The sequence below is a fragment of the Lissotriton helveticus genome, chromosome 2_1 (genome assembly GCF_964261635.1).
Source record: "Lissotriton helveticus chromosome 2_1, aLisHel1.1, whole genome shotgun sequence".
Lineage (NCBI taxonomy): Eukaryota > Metazoa > Chordata > Amphibia > Caudata > Salamandridae > Lissotriton > Lissotriton helveticus.
In genome coordinates, this window is record NC_136059.1 from 886,899,233 (window position 1) to 886,925,557 (window position 26,325).

Consider the following 26,325-nt stretch of genomic DNA (forward strand, 5'->3'; position numbering starts at 1 on the left):
GGGGTAAAAGTGATTATGTAATGTCATCTATGGTATTTCCTATCTGCCAATGTACATATTTGTAACTTACTGTGTAGTATTTAGTTGTGTGTGTGGAATAAATAAATTTTTCATTTTTCTAAAGAAAAAGTACTGACTGGACAATCATTTAGTGAGAGCAATTTTTGCTGTGACTACTAGCTCACACCTCCTCCCCTGAGTAGGCCTTGGACTGCTCTGCTTTGTTACCCTGAGAGAGTCACACACTACATTGGGATTCCCAGGTCCCAGTAAGGAGAATGATGATTTCTCCAATTAACATGCAGAGAGAATCTTGATTTCATTAAAGACAACAGATGCTAACATTATTCATAATTCATAAACCTTTATTGCGGTCCCAACATACAGCCATTTAAAGAACAAACATACATCATAAAGTAAAAATCTCCCATTCTGGAATCATGGTGCAACATATATACCCATGGCAACAACCATCTTCCTCTTTTTGTCTCCGACTCAAAGAAAGAACTTGAACTTGAAACAACTGTGAACATTTGTAACAAAGTCATCAACAGGAAGGATTCCAACATTCCCTCGCAGTCTGGTCCAACCATGAATTGTTTCCTGTGGGAAAATTATAGATTAATAAACGTTCCTTAAGATAGGATGCAAAATCCTAAACTCTCCAAATTATGGAACTCTTTTTTTTTTTCAAATACAAATTTTTCACTTTCTTCATTAAAATCCGTCACATTACCGATATGGAAACATTACAGGGTGGGATGGGTGGGATAATGATAGCCTCCGTTGTCTTGAAAATCTGCACCTCTTGCTAAATGAGCACCAATGCTCTAACCACCTGGCTATAGTGGTGGTAGATCCTGCTTTGTGCAGTTTCACTTAGGATATTAAAAGTTCATTTTCATCCATCATGTCTAAATTCCAGCATTCTATGCTCATATACTTTTATGCAATGCACCACACTTAGGGCCAGATGTAGGTAGGCATTTACCGGTCGGTAACAGCCGAATTCGGCCGTTACCGACCGGTAAATGGATTTTGAGATGTAGGGGGCAGAATCGGTAAATTTACCGATCGGTAAATTTACAGATTCTGTAAATTACCGAATCGGTATTTTTACCGATTCTGTAATTTTGAGATGTAGGTGGGACTCTTCTGAGTCAAACAAGCCTTTCCGAATCGGTATTTTACCATCAAATTCTATTTGATGGTGAAATACCGATTCCGGTGTGCATGCACATGTGTGCATGCACACCTGTGCCATATGACAGGCAGACCTGCCCTTAGGGCAGGTATGCCTGCCACATGGCACCCGAATCTGTTTTGGGGGTGCTAGAGGGTGTCAAAGTGACACCCCCTGCACCCTTGTGAAATTCGGTATTTACCGATTCGGTAAATACCGAATCGGTAATGCCCATTCATTCCTATGGGCTTCAAAGCCCATAGGAATGAATGGGCATTACCGGTCGGTATTTACCGAATCGGTAAATACCGAATTTTACCGATTCGGTAAAAAAACATCTGGATTTCCCTACATCTCCCCCCTTCATATTTACCGACTCTTAAATACCGAATCGGTAAAATTCGGTATTTAAGAGTCGGTAAATATTACTTACCTACATCTAGCCCTTAGAGGTCCATTAGGATGGCGGATGGACAAAGTCCGTCCGCCATCCTGTCGGGGGCCTGTACCGTCTGCCACAAGGGCGGAGGAACCGTGCCCCCAATTAGGATGCATCCGCCACAGTGGCGGGTGCATCCTGCATTTTTTACATTGCTGCGGACGGTGCTTGAAGCACCGGCCGCCGCAATGCAAAAAATGCATGTTGTACATTTCAATGCACAACATGACAGGCACCGCGCGGTGCCTGTCATGGTATACATTGAAATGATGGTGGGTACCATAAGTACCCCCCATGTGCACCCCCCACCCCACCCCTTCACCCTGGGGGCCCGCAACGGGCCCCCAAAGCAAAGACCATATGCCTTTCCGTGCCGGCAATGCCGCCACGGATAGGCATTCCTCACAGGCCATCCTAACATGGTGTCAGAACCCTCAAACACCAGGTGGCGTCCATTACACATAAGAGAACAAAGGCGAATTAAACCATCAAGGGGTTCCTGGTCTGAACTGACGCGAATTCGGCATTCCAAGATGGCGTGCGTTCAGTTCAGCGTTCTAGTTGTTGATCAGGTTAACGATGAAGTTCAGGTGAAGCACGCGCTAGAGTGAAGCTGCGCACTTCACTGAGGATTCAAGCCTGAGTGGAAGCGTCGTTGGTGTGAGGAGTTCAACTTTAGTGAAAGTGTGTCTTAGGCTAACTATTTAGAGTTAGCGTTAGTGCGAGAATACCTGAATCGCAAAGACGCTTATCAAGGAACAGTTTTGAGGTTACGAGCAGTTCCGTCTCGAAATCTGCAGTTCTTTGGTTCTTGAGGCAGTCAGTTCAAGCACCTGCTGAGAGAAAAAGACAATTGGATGAGAGCTAAGTAACAATAAGAACAACGTAATAGATATTTACAGTCAATGTACATAAGTAACAATGAGAAAAACGTAATAGATATTTACAGTCTAAGAACAAGGAAAAGATACTCTTAAGGAAATACTTACCATATATGAAAGAGAAAACAATTCACTGAGCTGTTCTAAAGAAAGGAAGCGAATCCAAAAGTTGTGAGATATCTGAAAGAGCAGAAAAAGAACTATATAAATAAACCGAAATACAGAACACGGATACAAGTAAATTAGCCAGCTAGTAATTAAAAGACATTTAAAACGAAGAAGACAACAGCAACTTAGTCTGATAACTTAACGAGTGTGTATAGAAAACCATAAACACAATAGAAGTTAAGGGTCTAAGTAAGAGTGGTTACTAATTTAAGTTTAATCCAAATATACAGGAGTTACCAGGCTAAGAACAGCGAGTCATTAGGAAGATAACAAGACTACAAAGAATCCACCTTGAACTTATAATTTGAGTGGAATGAGAGTAGTTCAAATTGTATCTAATGAAAGCAACAGGAGAGAGGCTAGTTCTTGGAAATTACTGGTAGGTGAAATAAGAAAATAAATAATAACTAGGGAGTGTTAGAGTAGGGAGTTACAGGTATTAATAGTTTTATTTCCCTTAGGTTAAAGATACTCAACAGTCTGCAGGACGGACTGACGAAAGGAGCCAGCCAAGACAGTCTCTTCTCTTCTCCGTTTGTTATTTTATCCAATATCCCCCTTCCCTCCAAGATAATAATTTGGAGACTCGTGAACATTGAGGTCTGAGTTATTGTCAGGTGGGATTTGGGAAAAGGCATCTCTGTTCCTGTGTGGCAAAGTATAACTGAGTTTTCTCAGGTTTGACATATGGCTGGCGGTGTCTGATAGACACTGCCACCATATCAGGTCTTTTCCGCCGCGGTCGCAAGTCGACCGCGACGGAAAAGCCACGGACGTTCTTCCCCTCTGCCATGGTCCCCCCGCCATCGTAATATGGCGGGGGGAAGAAAGGTGGCGGCGGGCAGGGGTGGCGGACGGATCGCCACCGCCTGCATGGTGGTGGCGATCCGTCCGCCATCCTAATGGACCCCATAGTTTTGGGCAATTCTGGAATGAAGGGTAGAAAACATGACCAGATATACTCTTTGCCCTTTTCGGAATATCTAAATGAACACCATCTAATGAATAAACCCTCTTGCAAGTTTCTAAAACTTTAACTTTAGAAATTCTTCTCAATGATGCGAAACAAAAACGAGTTGCCAATTTTTGTTAAATCTAAAGATAACAATACCTGGCATTGAGGTAAAAAGTTTGAATACTTAACTAACATCCCATAGGGAATTATAACAAGGCTTAGTGGGTTTCATAAGCCTTATTCCCTTCACCATCCTACATATCAGGGGAATGTTCCTAAACATGATGTCACATGCCGAGGCATGGTCTGCTGAAACACCTGACCTATGGCAATTAATGGTTCTGTAAGTTAAACCTGACTAAAATAATTAGGCAGGACTATTGGCCAAATTCATCACAGGAGCCTGCACACTACTCAGACCCATTTCCATTCACCAACAACACCATTTACATCAAACCCCCCCATATATCTCTTCCCAGTCCCTGGTGCCCCCAACTCGTCCAGTAAATCTTTAGCTTCTCCTGAAAGGCCTGAGATTCTTGCAGAGCCCCTGATATCTTCCAAACAAGAAGGTCCAGCTTTCCTTATATCGCCAAAGGATGCTCTTCCTTATCCGGACCGATCAGCGAACCCTGATGTGCCACTATAAAATGAGGTTACTGAACTGGAAGTTCCATCACCCTTAGGAACCAAACCTGTGAAATCCAAAAAGGGGTGACTAGCACTAGCTCGCACCCCTCCTTCTGAGCCTTCCAAAGTCCTCTCTGGATCATGGCAAAGAGCAGGAAGGCATAAGCCCTCACTGTGTTCAGATCCTGAACAAAGGTATCCGTTGGTAGTGCTCCTGGGTCCGGCCTCCAGCTGAAATACTTTGACACCTGACATGTGAGCCTGCTCGCAAAAAGATCTAAATCTATTTGGCCCCAAACATCCCAAACTTTCCTAAAAATCTCAGAGTTCAACTGCCAATCACTGAAATCCCTGAGGTGACGAGATTTCCAATCTGCTTCCTGACTCTGCACACCTGGAATGTGACCTGCTGTCAAAAAATGCTGTATTCCCAACAGAAATTTCCATATGTCCCTCGTTAATCACGCTAACTGCTCTGACTTCGAATATCCTAGGCGATTGATATAGGAAACTGTTGAGACATTGTCCATGCAAATCTGCACCACGATGTTTGCTACATCACCTTTGAAGCTCTTTAACCATTCAGCCCTGCCATCAACTCCAAACAATTTTTGTGCAATGAGCTCTCTCGGCTTGACTAACGTTCCCCTGTCGATAGGTTATTCAGGCAGACTCCCCAGCCCAGAGAACTGGCATCTGTCTTTAAAATAAACTCTGATACATTTCCAAAAATTGCTTTGCCATTCTAACACTCTAGACTGTTCAACTACCACTCCAGGTCCGTTTGAGCCTCCAGGGATAAACATAATGAATTTACATATCATAGGCCCTTGTATAAACTAACTGATTTTAATCTCTGGAGGGCCCTATAATGCAGGGTGCCTGGAGAAATAGCTTGGATCAATGACCACAGGAGACAAAGTGCTTGCTAATTCCCTGAGAGTTGCAATCTAACTTCCTAAAATATATACCACCTCCTTTTTTATTTTTATTTTATCTTTTTCTGAGGTCAAAAAAAATCCGGAAATTGTAGACTATCTACCTGAAAGCCTAGAAACTACAAGGACTGACTTGATTCCAGTACAGATTTTTCTACATTGACAATGAATCCCAGGCTCTCTAAGAGTTCCTTAGCCAAACATAAATAATCCACCAACTCTGTCTTTACCTAACTCATCAACAGGATATAGTTTAAATATATTATTAATCAAATTCCTTTATTCCTCAGATAGGCCAGCACATGTCTTAGAACCTTGGTAAACACCACGGAGCAGATGAATGTCCAAAGGGAAGGCAGCAGAACTGGTATACTACACCCCTCCATCAGAACTGGAGTTATTTCTGAGAATTATTTGCCATAGGGATCATGAAATACGCATCACGAAGTCGAGTTTATCTAGCCAATCTTTTTCCTGCAGAGTATCCCATAGAAGTTGGATTCCCTCAATCTTGAAGTGATGGCAGACCAGGTGTTTGTCTGGGTCTCTTGGATTCATAACTGGGTGCCACCACTCGTCCTTAGTTTTCACTACAAAATATGTGCTCACAAACCCATCATTTGACTCTTCCACTTTTATTATTGCACCCTTCTGCAAAATTTGAGAAACCATCCATATCCTCTTTGTCAAATACAATCCCTCTGGGTGGAGAAGTTTGAATATGGATTCCACACAAATCCATGCTGATTCCTTATACATTTTCTAAGACGCATGGGTCATTGGTTACCTCTCTCCATCTGTGAACAAAAAGTTTCAACTTTCCTCCAACCTTTACTAGGGAAGAGTCAGCCCACATGGTTCCACCTACCTTTAGATGCTGAGCCTTGAGATCTCGCTCTTCCTCATCTAGTTCTTGATCCTTCTCTCTTAGGGAGGTTGTGTTGCTTTGCTCTTAACTTGCTCTTAAATTGAAATTACTGCAAAAATAGGCGTTTTTAATTTTGAATCGCAACATTGCCGAAATTGCTTGACTAAGAAGCTTTTCACTGTTAACTCCTTCCCCCCTCCTCCCCGCAGCCCTGGGCCACTCCCAGCCGAGTATCGACGCTGTGGAGTTGGTCCCGGGCACAGAATAGCGGCGGCCATATTGGGTGTGGCTGGGATTCCTCGCGATCTAGTTGCGCATAAAATGGGCTTCCCTCGACCTTGCGCCCGATTGTTTGTGTGTCTGAGTCCCTCCTGAGGCGGAAGCCGGGAGGTTGTGTTGCTTTGCTCTTAAATTGAAATTACTGCGAAAATCGGCATTTTTAATTTTGAATCGCAACATTGCCTAAATTGCTTGACTAAAAAGCTTTTCACTGTTAACTCCTTCCCCCCTCTCCCCGCAGCCCTGGGCCACTCCCAGCCGAGTATCGACGCTGTGGAGTTGGTCCCGGGCACAGAATACCGGCGGCCATATTGGGTGTGGCTGGGATTCCTCGCGCTCTAGTTGCGCATAAAAGGGGCTTCCCTCGACCTTGCGCCCAATTGTTTGTGTGTCTGAGTCCCTCTTGAGGCGGAAGCCGGGAGGTTGTGTTGCTTTGCTCTTAACTTGCTCTTAAATTGAAATTACTGCGAAAATCTGCGTTTTTAATTTTGAATCGCAACATTGCCTAAATTGCTTGACTAAGAAGCTTTTCACTGTTAACTCCTTCCTCCCTCCTCCCTGCAGCCCTGGGCCACTCCCAGCCGAGTATCGACACTGTGGAGTTGGTCCCGGGCACAGAATAGCGGCGGCCATATTGGGTGTGGCTGGGATTCCTCACGCTCTAGTTGCGCATAAAAGGGGCTTCCCTCGACCTTGCGCCCGATTGTTTGTGTGTCTAAGTCCCTCCTGAGGCGGAAACCGGGAGGTTGTGTTGCTTTGCTCTCAACTTGCTCTTAAACTGAAATTACTGCGAAAATTGGCGTTTTTAATTTTGAATCGCAACATTGCCTAAATTGCTTGACTAAGAAGCTTTTCACTGTTAACTCCTTCTACCCTCCTCCTCGCAGCCCTGGGCCACTCCCAGCCGGGTATCGACGCTGTGGAGTTGGTCCCGGGCACAGAATAGCGGCGGCCATATTGGGTGTGGCTGGGACTCCTCGCGCTCTAGTTGCGCATAAAAGGGGACGTCCATGCCTCCGCGCAGCGGACGCGTTCAGCGGACGCGCCTGAATCGCGCCGGAGTCGTGCCAGAGTCCTGCCCGTCTGCGCCCGTCCGCGGCCGGATGGGCCCAGGGACCAGGGACCACTCCTCTTGCCTACTCCCCCTCTGTCCTTAGGAACCTCCAATCCGCACATTGCATATTATCTCCGGCTAGCCTAGCTTGTGTTACCTCATCGGCATTGCGCGTAAAGCATCCCTCCCACGCTCTAGCTGCAAGCTCTCAGCCCGCTCCAGTACTAGCGAAACGCGCATCCGTTTATTATATCTAAACACACGTTCATTTGTAAAACACCAGGCTGATCTCTTTCTTCTTCTTACCAATGAAAGCCCTGATATCCTTTTAATTACCGAGACCTGGCTGACTGATGATTCCCTCCCTGACATCCTGGCAGCATTGCCCCCCGACTACTATATGCTCAATGTGAACCGACCCTCTGGTCGCGCTGGTGGAGGGGTGGCAGCTGTCATACGAAAGGAGTTTAAATTCATCTCCACGTCCTCTTTCACCCTCGCTGATGTAGACAATCTTATCATCAGTCTGGAAACTGAGGAGGGAGCTCTTACCATTATTATTCTTTATCGCCCCCCCATTCGATGCCTCTGTTTCCCGTCTCAGCTAGCCGACCTGATCACTTCGTCTGCTCGAGTCGCTATCTTCGGTGACTTCAACTACTGGTATAATGACAGTAACGCTGGCCCTCATGCGGCCGAGCTGTTTGAAGTTCTTTCTAACCTTAACATGACCCAACTTGTCACTTCTCCCACCCACATCAGGGGCCATGTTCTAGATCATATTTGGACCCACAACCTCACGTTCTCCTGTCCTGTGATCACCCCTTGTATCTGGTCGGACCATCATATGATCGACACCGTGATCACAGTTAGGGGTCGTGTAAAGGTTCCTACTCTGGCGGGTGGGGTCGCTCGCAAATGGAGCGCCCTTGATTCTCCAGGTTTTCTTTCCCTCTTGGCTGAAACTCGTCCCCCGCCGCACAGTGTCGCAACTGTCCAAACTCTGGAGGATGATCTCTCCAGCTGGATCACCAAAGCTAGCGACCACTTCGCTCCCCTCTCCAGATTCCCTCGTTCCCGGCACAGCAAGTCACACAGGTGGTTTAATACCTCCCTGAAAACTCAACAACTTGAACTGCGCCAGATGGAGCGTAGGTGGAGACGTAATTACTCGCCCACCGTTAGAGAGGCGTACGTCGCTGCACGGAAAAAATATAAAAGTGCAACCATAGCAGCAAAATCCTCACATATCTCTGAAAGGATCCTCGTCGCCCCTAACAAGTCCAAGGAGATCTTCAGAGTTATGGGTGAGCTCACGTCTGACGCCAGAACCCTCCCTTCTCAGGCCCCCACCCAAGAGTCTTGCAATGCCTTAAATAGTTTTTTCATTGAAAAAATTATTAAGATTAAGAATAGTATCCCTTCCACCTCCTTCGCTGCCATATTAGCTTCCTCTCTTGGAAATCCACTTTCCCTATCACACTTCCCTGTCCTTGATTCCACCACTCTGGCCAAACTCGTTGCCCGAGTCAAATCTGGCTCGCCCAATGATTGTTGTCCCCCCTCTGTTCTTCATGACATCTGCCTGGCTCTGCCGGATTGCATTTTGCCTTTGTTAAAGACTTCCCTTGAGACGGGCACGGTACCCAACTCCTTTAAGGAGGCTGTCTTGGTGCCCCTGTTGAAAAAACCCGGAGCCGACCCGGAGGACCTTGCCAGCTATCGGCCTATTTCTCTCTTGCCCTATCTTTCCAAACTCTTGGAGGCACACGTCACCAGTTGCCTCTCTCAATTCATCGAGTGTTCCAACTATCTCGAACCTAACCAAGCCGGTTTTAGACCAGCCTACTCCACCGAGGCTGTGATCCTGGCAGTTATGGATTCCTTAAGGGGTAATGCCGATAAAGGGGCGCCTCAGGCGCTCGTCTTATTGGATCTGTCGGCGGCGTTCAAAACGGTTGACCATAACATCCTCCTTCACCGTGTCGAGCAGGCCGGCATCCGGGGCCTGGCCTCTGCCTGGATTAAATCCTTCTTGTCGGGCAGAACCCAGGCGGTCCGCTTAGGCTCTTACACGGCCGCCAAGGAACTTTCCATCTGCGGAGTGCCCCAGGAATCATCCCTGTCCCCTCTGCTCTTCAATCTCTATCTCCAACCGCTTATCCATTCTTTGAAGAGGTGGGACATCACCGTCTTCATCTATGCAGACGATCTGCAAATTATCTTCCCCCTCAACACTCCCAATGCAGCTCTTGACTGTCAAGCGGTCATGTTACACATCCAGCAATGGATGAATTGTAACCAGCTCAAGTTGAACCCGGGGAAGACAGAGCTGATCCTCCCGGATAACAGCCCCATTTTCTGGGGCCCACAGTTCTGGCCGGTGGAGCTTGGCTCCCCGCCTGCTCCGGCTAAGTCAGCAAAGAGTCTCGGGGTTATCATTGACACAGAGCTCTCCCTCAAGCCCCAGGTGGGTGCTGTCGTGTCATCATGCATGTTCCAGCTAAGGAAAATCAGGAAAGTTTCCCACCTCCTTACACCTGAGGCTCTGTTACAAGTCTTGATTGCCCTGGTGCTCTCTCGCCTGGATTTCTCAAACTCTCTGTACCACGGCCTACCCAAATTCCTTCTCTATAGGCTCCAAATTGTACAGAACCAGGCGGCTAGACTGGCCTATAAAATCCTGACGTGGCAGTCTGCGAAACCACTACTTCACAAACTCCACTGGTTGCCGGTTGAACAGAGAGCTGCGTTTAAGATCGGCTGCCTGACATTCAAAGCTGTGCTTGGGACTTCTCCCGCCTTCCTTAAATCCCTGGTCACCCCTTATTGCCCGGTATGCAACCTACGGTCCTCTCACCGGCAGCTCTTAGTCATTCCCTCAACCAAGCTCAAAAAATTCGGCGGTCGTAGATTTGCTTACTTGGCTCCCAAATTTTGGAACCCGTTGTCCCTCCTGCTCAAATCTTCCAAGTCCCTTCTTGAATTCAGAAAACTCCTGAAAACTAGTCTTTTCACACAATCTGGCTAGATCCCCTCCTTCACACCTCTCAGCACCCAATCAGCGCCAGGAAACTTATGGTGTCAGAGCGCTATAGAAAACCCCTTTAAGATTAGATAAGGTTAGGAAGCCTCTGCTGTAACCCCTGGTACCTTGTCTGTACCTTGTCTGTGACCCAAATACACATCTCAAATTATACTGAGCTTTGCTTGTAAAGGTGGACACGTTTTTTTTCCTATTAATTTAATAAAATCGTGTCCACAGAGAAGGCCCCCGAGGTCTCCTTCTGCTTCTCTATTATCCAATTCTGTGAGTTTTGTACTCATCCTCATAAGAATAGCCTTCTTTCTTTTGGCTATGGGGCCTGCAGTCACATTCCCCAGCATGCAGATTGCTCTCCGGCTCCAACCTATAGGGAGGTCCAGGTCTACTTCACAGTCATTGAGATGTGCCTTTTTGGCCATGTCCAGTATTCGAGCCAAAGGGCCCAAGACATCCAAGAGAAAGTCCTGACACTGTTTTAGGCACCATTCCAGGCCCTTCTTTGGATCCTTACCAGCTTTATGTTATCAATTTCGGGTCTAAGGGGTCGATTAGGATCGCGGATTTCCCGCATCCTCCGGGCCGGCGGAAGCCACCGCCGGCCCGGAGGATGTGGGAAATCCGCTGCGGACCCACCAAAGACCCACCGCCAAATTAGGATGGCTGGTGGGTCTTGGTTTTAGTCCGCTGCTTTTCCGCCGCGGTCGGCTTACAACCACCACGGAAAAGCACTAACATGTCTGACGGTGTCTATCAGACACCGCCAGGCATATTAGGATGTCTGGAGTACTATGCCTTTACACGGCGGCATTTCCGCCGTGCAAAGGCATACAGACTTTTCTTTGGGGGCCCGTTGCGGGCCCCCAGGGGTGAAGGGGAGGTGGGGGGTGCACATGGGGGGTACCTATAGTACCCCCCTGCCTTTGCGTGCACGAAGCGGTAGGCACCACGTGGTGCCTGCAGCTTTGTGCACGCAAAGGAAAACATGGTTTTTTAACATTGCGGCGTGTGCTGCTTCAAGCAGCACCAGCCGCAATGTTAAAAATACAGGATGTGACCGCCAGGGTGGCGGTCACATCCTAATTAGCACGGAGGGACCGCCGCTGCCACTGCGGACGGTCCCTCCTCCTCTGGGGTGGCGGACGGACGAAGGTCCGTCCGCCATCCTAATGTGCCCCTTAGTTTGGTGTCTGGCATGCCTTGTCATCAATTAATGGTCTGGTACATTTGGCCCACATTAGATTTTGATGTTGCCTCTCATGAGGTCTTCCAACCCACTGTATTATACATTTTGCCTTATGTGTAAGTGGCCACCACTCAGAACTGCGTGGGTGTTTAATAGCGTCTGGGTTGAACATCTCTTTTCTCAACAGGTTCTTAATTGATTTTGTGTACAAAGTGACTTATAAATCATCCTCAAAACTGCCTAAGGTGTCTGGGCCCTCATCAGCATCAAAGACTAATTTGTCTGGGCCCTCATCAGCATCAAAGACTAATTTCTCAAACCCCTTATCATCATCGAACATATCCTCCAGGTTGTCAATTGTACTATGAAGAACACCACTTTCTCTTTTGGGGCGATGGACACCATTTGCTCTTCTAGCACTATGGATTCCCAGTCTCTTGAAGCGCTAAGGCTATCACATATGGAGGATAGGGTTTTGTCCCTCTTTGTCATTGAACCAGTGTTCTTGGGTCTGTCCAGGGTCTGTCCAGATGTTTTGTTTTGTTTTCCTTAGGTCCTTTTCACCATTTGTGGGTTTGTGGATCTGTCAGAAACAGAGATAGAGAAGTACTCCTCCTCTAAAAGAGCACTCCTGCTAACTCTTAGGCATAGCGGCCTTGACTGCCTCCTTCATAGAGGTCCTCAGACCCGCCCCAAAATGTTTTCTAAACATATCCTTACTTCCAACTGAGGCAAAACTTTCTCCTTCACTATGCTGTCTGAATAATATTAAACTGTACTAGAGCTACTTCATCTTAAAACTAAAATTACTAAAATTATTATTCCATGTCAATAACAGTTAAAATATTTTAACCCTAAAAGATACTAACTTCAATTCTACCAACACAACACTAAAATCTATAATATCACATAAAGGCCCCCAAAACCAATCCTAAAATTACACAGCAATAGTAGGCCCTTTTTATTTTTCAAAGGCACTTCAAGGGCAAAGGAGCTTTTGGGGTCACAGAGAAACAGCGGATCATAATGCTAACGGTGAGACATAGCGATCACTATATCCGGCTTTTGACTTTCGAAACCAGCGTAGACATAGAAACATTCAGAGGAACAGTAGCCCAAAGTAAGATGGTGGGTGGTTGAACCAGTCCGCTTTTCACAGCAATGGAAGTTTCCCAAGGCACACCGCATGTGAGAGGAGTGGCCAGCCACCACCGCCACTAAGAAAAATCACAGTTGTAGCCAGAGAACAAGTAAGTGAAGAGATCACTACAGTGTCAGGGCAGCCCTATACCTAATTAGAAGTGGCCGCCGTGTACGGGACCTTCAGGGGAGGTCACGGGTTAGCATGCATGCAGCTCAGCTGATTCACCTACCCTGTCCGAGCCCCATGCTCCTGATTTGTCAGGGAAGCCCGTCCAGGTACGGGGAGACCACGCGGGGATGGGAGCGAGTCAGATTTGTTTGAATCAGGCGTAATGGAGCACTGAGAATACCAGTAAGCACATAATAGAAAACTAAAAGGAATGTGTGTGGCAAAACTGATTACATTATTAGTGTCTTAATTACCTTCTGCAAGGAAAAAACCCAAAAGGATTTACTAAACCTTAAACATCTACAGAATAAATAACGATAGGCCTTACACAACTACAGAATAATACATAACGATACGCAGAAATGCAAATTCAAGTAAATCCTAGGAAAAAAGGGTAAAAGTTTATTCTATAAATTGGAATAGCTCCACACGATCCCACTAGACTATGTACATAATAGTATATATAACTAAGGCAAATAATTAAAATACATCAATCAGTTACAGAGCAAAGTACTTATCTGTATTAGGGAGCAGCTAATAAAAAGAGTAAGATGGTTGTTGCCATTGCTTTATTCCAGAATGAAATTGTGGACCTATTACTTTTGCAGGCCACACAACTAATAATCCAATTTCCTACAATCCTGCTTCACAAAAGGATGACTAGCTGACTGCATAAGACATGGATGGACCCAGGCATAGCTGCTTTTTTGCCAAATTATTAGTGTAAGGCACTACGTTCGTTATAGTCTATGCCGCCAATTCAAAACGTGATTTCTTTTCCAGCTAAGTAAACTGCTCCCTGAATTCAGATATGCAAATATTATCATAGGTGGAGACTGAAACATAACCATTGATCCTTTCATGCATAAAGTAGGGCACCCAGACCTCTGAAATAACCATAACAGAGACATCTTGAAGGACTTTATGAAGGACCATGTGCTGATAGACCTATTGTGGTTGCAGCACCCATGTCACAAAGACTACATCTTGCTATCAACAACTAATGGTACAGACTCTTTCATAGACTTTGTTCTAGTCAATGTTCACAGTCATCCTAAAGTCTGGAACCTTATGCATATAAAAATACTTAATGGAAAGTTCATCCTTCTTGATTGTTGAATCTAGAATTTACACCAACATGTCTATCTCAATGGTGCATTACAATGAGAATAAATGGAAATGGTTTCTCAAGCATTATACATTTTTGTTGTTCATATCAATTCATACAATAGTAAGTAAAGGACATTATTACATCTATATTTAGTTGCCCTTAATAATGTCTCCTTAATTCCGACATTAATTACAATTTTTGTGAGTTTTCACAAATATTCTTTTAATTCTTCATCTTTAAGCACTCTTTTAAGGTGCTTTGCAATGTCTTTTTCTCATAAACTTTGTCTTTTAAGGTGCTTTACACTACCTATTTCTCATAAACTCTGTCTTTTTCTTAAACGAGTGCGAGGTGCGCATTCACATTTATATTTGTTTTCATTCCCATGGTCAGTTTTTTGTCGCATAAAGAAAAAAAAAGCTTCTGAGCTGCATCACCAGCAAATGACTGTACCTAAAACAAATTCATGGCGAGTGAACTTAGCCAATTAAAAAACACCAGACGATGTAAAAATATTACACACAATCCTCAAGGAATATTTGAGATTCAGCGATCAACCTAACATTTCTGCTCAACTACCTTGGGTTGTAGGAAAATCATACATTTGAGGCCTCTTAATGAAAGACCCGTCAGAAAAACTTAAAACTGTTGTGCAGCTGGAGCTAGCCATAGAAACAGAAATAACCTCCCTGCAAGGCCAATATCGAGGAAAACCAACTGGAAATAATCTGAAAATCGTGCTGGCTAAGAAATATGAATTGAATGGGATTTGCTCGATATCTGCAAAATGGACGCTTACCCACATTAAACACAGGGAGAAAACAGGCAGACAACTGGGCAGCCAATGATTAAAGAAAGAAAAAACATTTTTTAGAGTGCACGAATGACCAGGGCTGCCACAAGCTCGAGAGGATCTTACCTAACACTATATCAGATTCAAGATTGAACAGCAATGTTTCAATTCGCTTTGTGAATGGAGAATGATCTTCAGTGACTTTTGGTCAATAGGCGAAGAATTCCAAATATTGGTCAACACAAGCCTTAAGGATCTCATGCCCCAGTGGCAGAGTTTGGTTCTATGTCACATTCTTCCTGGAAGCAGATCTTAGAGCCCTTTGGGGTACATACCACAGAAATGTTGCCTCAAGATATTTGGGACCCATCTTATGTAGAGCTTTGTGAATTAGACAGAAAGATTTAAACATGGCCCTTTTCCTTATCGTTAGTCAATGCAGTTGGACTAATTCTTTAGAAACTGACTGTAATTTGGGTATGTCTAGTATAAGACTGCCTGCCACAATTTGGAATACCTAACGTCTGTTCAAGGACGTTTGATTAATGCCACAATCAAGAGCATTATAGTAGTTCACATGGGACAATATCAGTGCAACAGTTTTACAAGATGCCAAAGGTATGTAGGGAAATAATTTTTCTGAGCATCTTCCAGATATGAGAATAATGCGAAATAAGAGAACTTGCTTGTTTGGTAGAAGTTAGTGTCATCAAAAGCTACACCGGGGTTTCTTGCTGATTTCGCTGTGACAGTAAGACTACAAAACTTCCAAGGTCAGCAAGAGGTGGACCCGAGGTTAGATTGGTTCCGGAAAATAACGATTTCTGTCTACGGTACGGGGGGCCTCTAGCTCCAAGGGGCCCCCTCGGCACTGCACTCTGGCCGGAGAGCTCCTGATTGAGTCCAGAGGGGGCCCCTCTAAGTACCATGCAGGGAGGCCCCCTCACTTTTCATTATGCCAGTGATATCAGCATTTAACTTCAGACAGTTTACACTCATTCAGTCGCCAACCTCCAACATACAGCTATGGAAGCCAGTAGCGGGCGACTGAATGTCATCAGTTATAGTGACAACTATCTAAATATCATCTGCATAGGAGCAGGCAGATCATCCAAATGATCTAAACTAAGCTGACAAAGGAAAGACATATAGATTAAACATTGTAGGACTCAATGAAGAGCCTTGTGGAATCCCACAAAGCAAAGAGAAAGATTTTGAGGAATATTGGTTACTGATCACTGCCTCTAACTTTCCCTATAGGAAAGAGTGTAATATCCAAAGTGGTTTATTTTTGATTCCCAACTGGGCAAGATGGGTAAATAAAATGGAGGGGGTAATGGTTGCAAAAGTGCCCAAAATATCTGACAAAATAAGCACAGCAGAAACCCCCTTGTGAACTATACTTCTAAAGTCATTAGTCATTAGTAGCCACTACCAGAGCCGACTCTGTGCTTTGACCCTTTCTAAAGATTGAGAGTGATCAAGTAAGCCATGCTTATCTGTCACGGTTGAAAATTCAGGATTCGTGGGATTAACAGATGTTTTCTTAATAAGGGAAATTACCAAAACTTCCGTACAAATATTAGAAAATGAGCCAGAATTTATAAATAAGTTGTATATTTGTTTGGGGTGCTTGGAAATAATCTCAGGAAACACTGTAGGAATACGATGAGTGCAAGGGTTTAGTGAAGAACCCGGTTTCCTAGTCAGGATAAAATGGCAGAGTTGTTGTTCCATACAGAGGAATATATTTGCAACACTACTTTGCTTTCTGATGGATTCCATACATTAAGACCATGAGCCTCTTTCGCCTGAACTACCTTGGGAAATTCTTGGTAGGTAGTGCTAACCTTAGTTTGAAAAAAGTTAACCAGTTCATCACAGAAAGCCTGAGTGAATTCTCTATATGGAGAGTTAACCTGTCTTGCAAAAAGCTTGGCCACCTATAAGAGCTCATTAGTGGGATTTTTTGCCGCCTTTTCGCCGGTCAGCAATCGTCATGATTGCCGGCCGGGCGGAACTTGGGCATGATATGGAGGTGGTGTCTGGAAGGCACCTCCATCCATATGATGATGCCTGGCGGTTCTGGTCTTTCCATGGCAGCGATGCTGCCATGGAAGGGCAGATGGGAATTGCTGTGGGGGCCTGTTGTGGACCCCCAGGAGCGGTGGGGGTGGGGCCTGCACTTGGGGGGTACCTATGGTACCCCGTACATTGCCATGCTCAAGGTAGCATGCACCGCGCAGTGCCTGTGACGTTGTGCATGGCAATGCACAGCATGCCTCTTTGGCTTTGCTTACAGCAACACCCGCCGCAATAGTGGAGATACGGGATGCGACCGCCAGGGTGGCGGTTGCATCCTAATTGGTGGTGTGGAACCACTGCCCCCTGGCGGTGGTTCCCAGCACCACAAGGGTGGCTGGCGGAATGAACACAGCCCGCCATCCTAATGGGGCCCTTTGTTTTAATCTCGCTAATTTGTGAAATAGATTTAAGTGCTGCCTCATCTGCCTCGCATGCCTCCACTGGATAAGAAAAGGAGGAATTAAGATGCACTGTAATGAGATTGGAACAATTAAGCGTATTTCACGCATGCACACAGCTGCCATATGTAGTAGCCCTGAGATGGTTAGATATAAACAAGGTTTTAAGATTAAAAGCAAAAGCCAATTTATCTGACCGAGTCAGCTGAAGAATTTCTTTAGGGCAAAGGGTTGGATGGTTATTAAAAATGGCATCTTGCGCAGAGACCGGGATCATGGGCCGGAACAGACCACTGACGCAGGGACAGGTCAATCCCCATGGCCAGATATTGATCAGAGGTCTTGTGGAACCAGGTGTCCATTACAAAAATAATATCTAGGTTGTGATATTAAATGAACTCCTCATAGTCAAATTTGTTCCTTACTAAAGACCTAGCATTGATCAAGAAGCATGATAAAGTTGTTTCTACTATCTTGGTACAGACCATAGAGGATACTTACAAATGGTGCAGAGACTTAATATCGGTGTATAAATATCGACTTGCACCAATATCGAGGTAAACATTTTGTGGGGGTGAAATATCACCAGAACAAATATCGTGTTGAAGAATATCGATTGTTAGGTAAGTTATATCGATGTTCAAAATATATATATGTGTTTAATATCATTTGTAAAACAATTGTTGTTTAAATTATCGGAGTGTTTAATATAATTTGCAAAAATATAGTTGTTAAATTATTGAGTTTTAATTAATCTTATGTATTTTAGTATATATTTTATATGTATGTGATGTGTTTTTTGTATAAGATAAGTTTGTATTTTTATTATATGTGCAAAAATGTTAGTAGTTTTTTAACTAGAATTTTGTGTTTTTAGTACCATAGAAGGTTGTGGGTTTATACGGGAATATGGTTGGAAGTAATTTAATTATATTAAATGTATTGATTATTTTTAGTAGTTATTATTTTTATTTTTTTTAATTTTGCGTTTTTAGTACCGTACCAGGTTGTGGGGTTATAGGGGAATAGGGTGGGAAGTAATTTAAATATATTAAATGTATTGATTATTTTTAGTAGTTTTAAATTTTTTTTAATTTGAATTTTGTGTTTTTAGTACTGTACCACATTGTGGGTTTAAAGGGGAATAGGGTGGGAAGTAATTTAATTATATCAAATGTAATACATATTTTTTATTTATTGATATTTGTTTAAGTGAGATGTTATAGTGTTAAATGTGAAACGTATTTTTTATGAATTCATTAATAATTTGTTGCTAATAATATTTAATTAAATAATTGGCAATTAATTATGGTAATTGTGTAACTAATGTTAGGTGTGTGTTGTGGTATGTATAGTCATAAATGTTGGGAAGTAATTTATTTTTAATTGATGATTTAATAATTGTTAGTTGTTAGTTATTTTAAATAATTAATTAGTAAGTAATTATGGTAATTGTGTGATTAGTTTAGGTGTGTGTTGTGGTATGTATAGGTGTAAATGGTGGGAAGGGTGGGAAGTAATTTATTTTTAACTGATGATTTAATAATTAGTAACAAGGTCACAATTACATTAAGTGCACAACTCCTGGGAAAAATATTCTGAGAGATGATGAAAGAGGAAACTGCAAGGTTGGAATGTAATAAAGCAATACTCTCACTAACCTATAAATCAGGAAGGGATGCACTACACTGACCAAATGTCCTTCCTTAATTGTAACAAGAAAACCCTGTTGAAAGACCTTGCGACAGGACTAAGCAAGGTCATACCTCTATTGATACACCAGAATTAAGTGAGTTTTGTGCAAGGCAGTCCTGCAAGGAACCACTTGCATTTTCTCCTGCATCTCCTATGGCAAACTACACAAGACAAGCATGACAAGGTTACCCTTTCTCTTGATGTAGGGAAAGCATTTGACTTTTAGGAATGGGGCTACATTTGCATGCATTAGCCAGATTGTGGCTTGGAAATCCATTTATCAAAGTGGGCCAATAACTTTATCACACCACTACAGCAAAAATAAAATGTAACAGCTTTTTATCAGGTGACATCATGATTAGCAAAGTTGCTAGACAAGAATACACCTTATACTCTACTTTTTCTTCTCGAACAAATACTGATGCCGATAGCAATTTAATCCTCACCCAGCATTGAAGGAATGTGGAAGGCAGCCGGAGTAAATAAATTGATGCTCTACAATGACGATATCCTATTGACAACCAACAACGCAGATGCATCAGTAGTGAAGGCAAAGTATCTCATCTCTAAATTCTCAATTTTCACCAAATATCTCATTCCTAAATTTTCAACTTTCATCAGCTATAAAATAAATTAGGAAAAGTGTGAGGCCATGTCCATGATCACGACTATGACTGTAATAGTGCTCATGGGATTCCCCTTCCAATGGTTGCTCCTCAATTACCTGCAACTACAAATAAAGATTAACAGAGACATCAACACAATGGCCATGAGAAATACATTAGACATACTGGACCAGCCAAGAAGAGACTCTCAAATATCTATGTGGGAAAGAATCCAAATGATTAAAATGATGGTGGCTCCAAGGCTTAACCATGTCTTAGATCTGCCTCTAATCAGAATCCCACCTAACATTCTAAGATCTATTGATACTACAATAAAACATTACATATAGGTTTCAGCGAAACAGAGACTAGCCATGTCCAAACTTTATGTTGAAGCCAGAGCTGGGGGATTAAGACTACCCCATATGATAACGTACTACTGGGCACATGATCTCTTGCAAGTAGCCTACCATCTGTAACTGAACTTGAAAATACCAGACTCGATAAAGAACAAAAAACATCTTCAACATAGCACACCATTTTCTCATACCTTTTGCCAACAGATGAGCAAAGCAGGGGATGATACAAACTCAAAAATGAAGGAAATGCCCAATACTTGGAAAACGATGTATAAATACCTAGGCACAAAGGGGTTCCTTCATGATAAAGCCACATCTGGAACAATGTAGATCTGTGGCTAGACAGCAAACTGACCAATTGGACAGAATGGATGGCTAAATGCATTCTTACATTGACTCATCACTTCAGTCATAAAGGCCTTTAGTTATTGTTAGACCTAAAAGATGAGTTCCAACTGTAAAAACAACCATTTTGGAGATACCTACAATTGAGGCATTGCACAACAAGATCTCTAGAGCTAGCAGTTGTCAACCTAGTCATATCACCAATATATTCTATTTGGTAAAATGGGGCCATTGGAAAAAGCTGATTATGAGTGTAAATTCAATGTCATTATGAATGCACACTACTTTAAAACCACAGAACCTGCTTAAATAAGGAGCAAGAAAAGCTGCATGGAGAAAATTTGAAGGAAGAAGGGACACAATTATTAAAGACAGACAACAGAGGCCCAAGAGAAGCTTGTCTGAAATTAAACTTTTTCAAGAAAATACAGGAATGGCACTGGAATCTGTATACATCGTCAAAAGGATACTTCCCTATACGGGCAGGAGATGCACTCAGATGAATGCAGACATTTGTTATGAAACTGCACGATCCTATAGCCATACTAAGCTGTCCTAGAGTCTAACGTACAAGATAAGAGTATACTTCAAATCATGAACATCATTACTGGCACTCCTGCAGGAAAAGACCGAGATACCAGGCACAAACAATTACAGAAAAAGGTGGGTGTCCTCATGATTGTCAGCGACTACGACTTGGTTGAATGTGTTTTGGAGGATCTGTGGCATTCTTAAAATTGCAATTTAAAATCTAACTTCATCATAAGTTTGGATTTTATACTGTGAGTCCAGTGATACCAGACTTGAAGGATTCAGCTCTTCCCATTTGGAAATTATACTTATCAAATGTAATAAGGTAATCCCAATGTTATCTGATGGGAGGGATAGGCCTTGCATTAGTGAAAAATGAAGTGGAGAGTGTTTAACTACCAGGACATGTAAAACTTAAAAGCACATATCCTTTCTCTTAACACAGTGCACTCTGCCGTCCGGAATATCCAGGGCCTATCTTAGGGGTGACGTCTATGTATAAAATGGGAAAGTTTGGGCCTGGCGAAAAAACTTCAACATGACAGTGTAAATTGCATACACAGGCACTGCCATGGTAGGCACGAGACATAGTTAAAGGCTACTTAAGTGGATGGCAAAATCAGTGCTGCAGACCCACTAGTAGCATTTAATTTACAGGCTGGCATATGTACTACCACTTTAATAGGGACTTATAAGTGCAATAAATATGCTAATTGCAGATAAGCTATTCCCTCGTTTAGGGGAGTGAGAACAATCACTTTATCATTGGTTAGCAGTGGTAAAGTGTGAAGAGACCTAATACCAGCAAAAACAAGGTCAGCATAGTAAAGGAAGAAGGCAAAAGGTTGGGGGGAGATCACCCTAAGACTGTCAGTTCTAACATGTTTATACCCAATTGGCATATTTTATTTTACTTTAAGTCCCTTGTAGAGTGGTATTTCATATTCCCAGGGTCTGTAGATTTAATGATACCAGTGGGCCTGCAGCAATAATTGTGCCACCCACTTAGATAGCACCTGAAAACATGAACCCAGCCCTGCCAGTGCAGGGTAAATGTAGCCTAAAACGGCCCTGTCAACTTGGTATTAAAGTCTCTTTTTCAAGCCTTAAACCCCCCTTTCATTACATATAAGTCAACCCTTAGGTAAGCTCGAGGTAGCCCACAGGGCAGGGTGCTCTGTAATTAAAAGGCCCTGGTGGTGAAAAATTCCAAAATGTGTTTTTCACTACTCTGAGGCCTAACTCTCACATGGGATGACATTGGGAATTCCTTATTACATTTAATAAGCTGTAATTTCCGATTGGGAACAGGTGGCTATGTCATGTTTATTATCTTTAGAATTGTAATGAAACGCTGTTTAACCCCTTCCCTGCTGGGCACATTCCCCCGCTGTGCTGGGGGGAGTGGAGGCACGCGCAGCGCCCAGGTGCTCATGGCGAGCTCAGCTCGTCATGCAGCACAGTGCTCATGTGCTCATGACGAGCTGAGCTCGTCATGACCACACCCGTTTCTTTAGAACATTTGCACAGCAGGGGAATTAGCCCAGCATGCGAGCGTTCTAAAGGCCATGACGAGCTCACCGGCGCACCGTGGCTCATGACAAGCTGAGCTCGTCATGAGCATGCAGGGGATTAATGATAAAGTTGGGTTTATGATTACAATTTTGAAAGTGCCACTTTCAGAAAGTTCAAAAACCAACACAATAATATATATTGTTCATGAAAAAAACAAATTTTGAAAATAAAAGACTATGGAGAAATTGATTTTTCGTTGGGACCAGTGATAAATTTACATTGGTGTCTGTTGGGAAAATAATTGTTCAAAACAAATTCAGTACTGGCTTTTGTGTTGTTTTTTGTATTATTTGCTCAGCCTTTCTGAGTATAGAGTCAAGGCCCTTGGTTGTTCTTTGACTTTTAGAAAGTTAGCCCTTTTGTCCCTGTAAGCTGCCCTGGGTCACATGACTGGGTGTAACTGACATTTAGACTTTGTGAATTCCTCCCAGAAAGTCACACAATAGAGTATTATGTGTGCCTGAATGAGGTATCTGCTGGCAGGATCAGAGGGCAGAGCTGAGAATAGCCCCACTTGCAACTGAATTGGGAGTGCTCAGCCTCCACACAAAGAACCTATCACTTCCATATTATCACTGCAGCCAGCTTGGACCCTTGTCAGGGGAATCCGGAAATTACATGCTCTTCAAATCCACTGTCCAGGGGCGCCTCATCTGTAGGAGAGCAAAGGGTGTTGACCAACTACATGAAATGCTAGCCATCACATAAATATTCTTTATTGTAGTCCGCCCTTTACTTTCTGACCTTGCATGATGGTATCTATGTGGGCCGGTCTAAGCTTGACAATTGGCAGCATCCATGCCCATACCAGTCAAATGAAGTGCACATGTCAGTCTGGCCGTTTTGTTTGCTACAGCAAATCTGACATGCGTACTTTACGTCTTCCCAATCTGTGCTGTGCAAGTGAGCCGGGGGAAATACAGACGCAGCCTCCTGGTCTGTGTTGGAGAGCTGCATCTGCCTGCTCCAAAAAATCCAGGGGCTGCTGTCATGCTGTTTGCTAAGGAAAACAACATGGAGGCAGCATCAGGATTAGCTGAGATTGATGATGGCAACGAGGATATCCATCCTCCAGAGGCCTTTCAAATGTGTGACCCTATGAAGCTTGGATTGCACGTGCATCGTGAGTGAGGAACGGCTGTTCATCATCCAGACCTAGGACTAGGACTCCATGTGATAGCTAACTCTCCAGCAAATGCGGCCCAGGCGCGGCTTGTGGTGATCAATTGTAGCACCTTACATACATAACCATATATAGCCAGTGCTTAGCGCAGCCTGGCTGGCAGCAGTGAGGGAGCATAGCTTAAAGCATGCGCCTACCAAAAGAAGTTACTTCCAGTCCACGGAAAAGTAAAGCATATGGCAAGGGCAGGTAGACTCTCGATTAAATATAAAATACTGAACAGGATTTGTAGACGGTAGCACATCTCGATGTAATTTACTGTCATTAATGACAATCACCAGTGTATCCTTTAATCAGACTCTCTGGCCATGTGTGAAACTCATTTGCACCTTCCAGGCTAGCGTTCCAACCTTTTTAACATGCCTCTTGCACTGTAAAGCCATGCTCGAAAGGAGACAGACTGTTTAGAATGATCATTTAGCATCACGAAAACGCTGCTCAGACTGGTGTTGTAGGTCTCATATCAAACAGGACCCATGAAGTGGGAAGAGTCATGGCACCATGATGGGGCAGAATACGAGCAGCTAACTTCCCCTACGCTATGTACAACATTTTTGTTGGCTAGAAAATTGTGCTTGCGTCCTGATAAGTTCCTTTATGTGACACAGTGGTTAAAACCTGCGGCTGTAAAGTACGTTTATTTGGTGATGGAGGCATAATTATGTGTGAATCATGCCTACAGGCAGGTATAAAACCATTAAGACTAGATCTTAACAGGCTGCACAAAAGATCTGTGTGCTCTTTTTCTAATTTTCATTACCTATGGTTTACCAGACTATGGTTTACCAGCCTGGCCTGTCCTTCGTTTTGCAAATCTGTTGAGAAATGAGGCATTGGCACAATTAGCTCTAACGAAGAGAACCAAGACTACAATTCCCACAATATATAATTAAGTTTCAAGAACTCTCAGTACAGTAAACGTGGAGTACCTGGAACAAGTTGAAATGCGTTCTCCCAAAACTTACTGCTGCTCGTCTGCTTGCCAAGAAAGTCCTAGATGCAGCCCATTAAGCCATACAGAAACACCAATACCATGAAAGGAGACAATGCTATCACTTAGGCAAGGCTGTCCCTGCTGTGTCCACCTGCTCCACCCTATATTTTACCTGCAGCGCCTGAATGCGGTGCTTATGACACTATCTCTTTGAAAGCTCACTATCAGAAGTGTGTGCCCATTAAGGAACAATGAACATGCCTCACCTGTGAAAAATAGGAGTTCTGTGGAACTTGAAGAGATCAGATGGAACTAGTAATTTATTTTAACCCCTCCGCTGCGCTAAATGTTCCGCGCTGGTGCGGAACTTTCTATTGCGCTGGCGGGGCCGGAACGTTCAGCGGACGTGCGCAGCACTACCGAGGTAGTGCACGCGACGTCCGCTGAACGTGCCCCGCGCGGAAGGGGTTAAAAGAGGTGGATTTCAGCATGAGTTCATTCTTTTTGTCGAGTTCTTGTTTGGTGGTGGGAGAACTTGTTTCATGTATGTTTCTCAGTGTTATAGGGGCATGTCTGCTTGCTTCACTTTGTGGAGTTCTTTTTCCACTTCTTTTGTGTTTAATGTTTGCTTAACCCTATTCTCTCTTTTACGGTACATTGCTCCTGATTTTAGTCTGCTTGTACCTAGCCGAATTGGTTTTTAACCTCAAATGTCTGTTAAAATCATGTTTACTGATGTGCCCCATCGCTCTGTGGAACTTGTTGGCAACATTATCTCCTCACTACTTTCAAATTCACCAGCAACCACTGAGATTCTGCCACCTTCCAGAAGGGGGGTGCCAGGGTAAACAAATAGGACCTCAGACACCAACGCTTCAGTACATTGCCAAGAAGAAGGACTGTGGTGCTTCTGAAAAGATTGCCAGTTTGTTGGATTGCTGGTCTGCTGCTGCCTTGCTGAATTGCGGCCTTTTTGCCCTGCTGCACTCTTGGCTGGGGAAGAAGGACTGGATTTGCAACTTGAACCCAAGACCAACAGAGTGACTCCAATGGCTAGTTTGCTGGCCTCCTGATCTGAGCCCAAGGGGCACAACATGCTTCCTTCACCTTTGACCCACATCTGAAACCAGCCTGAGTGAGTACTAACCGTCCAAGCCGTGCCCCATCAGTTCTGGGCCCTTGAAAGTAGTGCTGAAGGTGACTGGATAGCCAAAAACCAAATGTGGGGACCGACGATCTGGAACTTTCTCCCCAAAGATCTTCGCTGTAACCCATCCTTCCCTCTCTTCAAAAAAAGACTCAAGGTGCTTCTTCTCAACAAGTATTGGGGTACCTAACATCTCTATTATGATGTTTTCCTCTGTTTTTATTCTCATCAGCACACCCCTTCTTTTTCACTTTCCTTTTCTCCCCCCTCTCCTTATACCCCTCTCTATCCCTTCTTTCTTCCTTCCCCCTTCTCCCTCACTCATATCTAATTACTCTCTTTCCTCAATTCCTTCGTATAATTGACAGACAATTTTTCCCATTGTGAATTGTTACTCGCCTTGCAATGCTGTGTAAATTTTACCTGCTTCTTGATGTTTATCTGCCTGTAAAGCTCTCTGATACTCCTGGATCCAGTAGCGCTATATAAAACCTTCGAAATAAATACATAATTATTGCCCAAAATTGCTCTGAGAACTAGTAGGAGACTAGGACCAACCTGCTCACCTATCCACCTGAGATGCATCAGCAGTTGGATTGACTTTGCAGCATTTCCTACTACGTTCTTC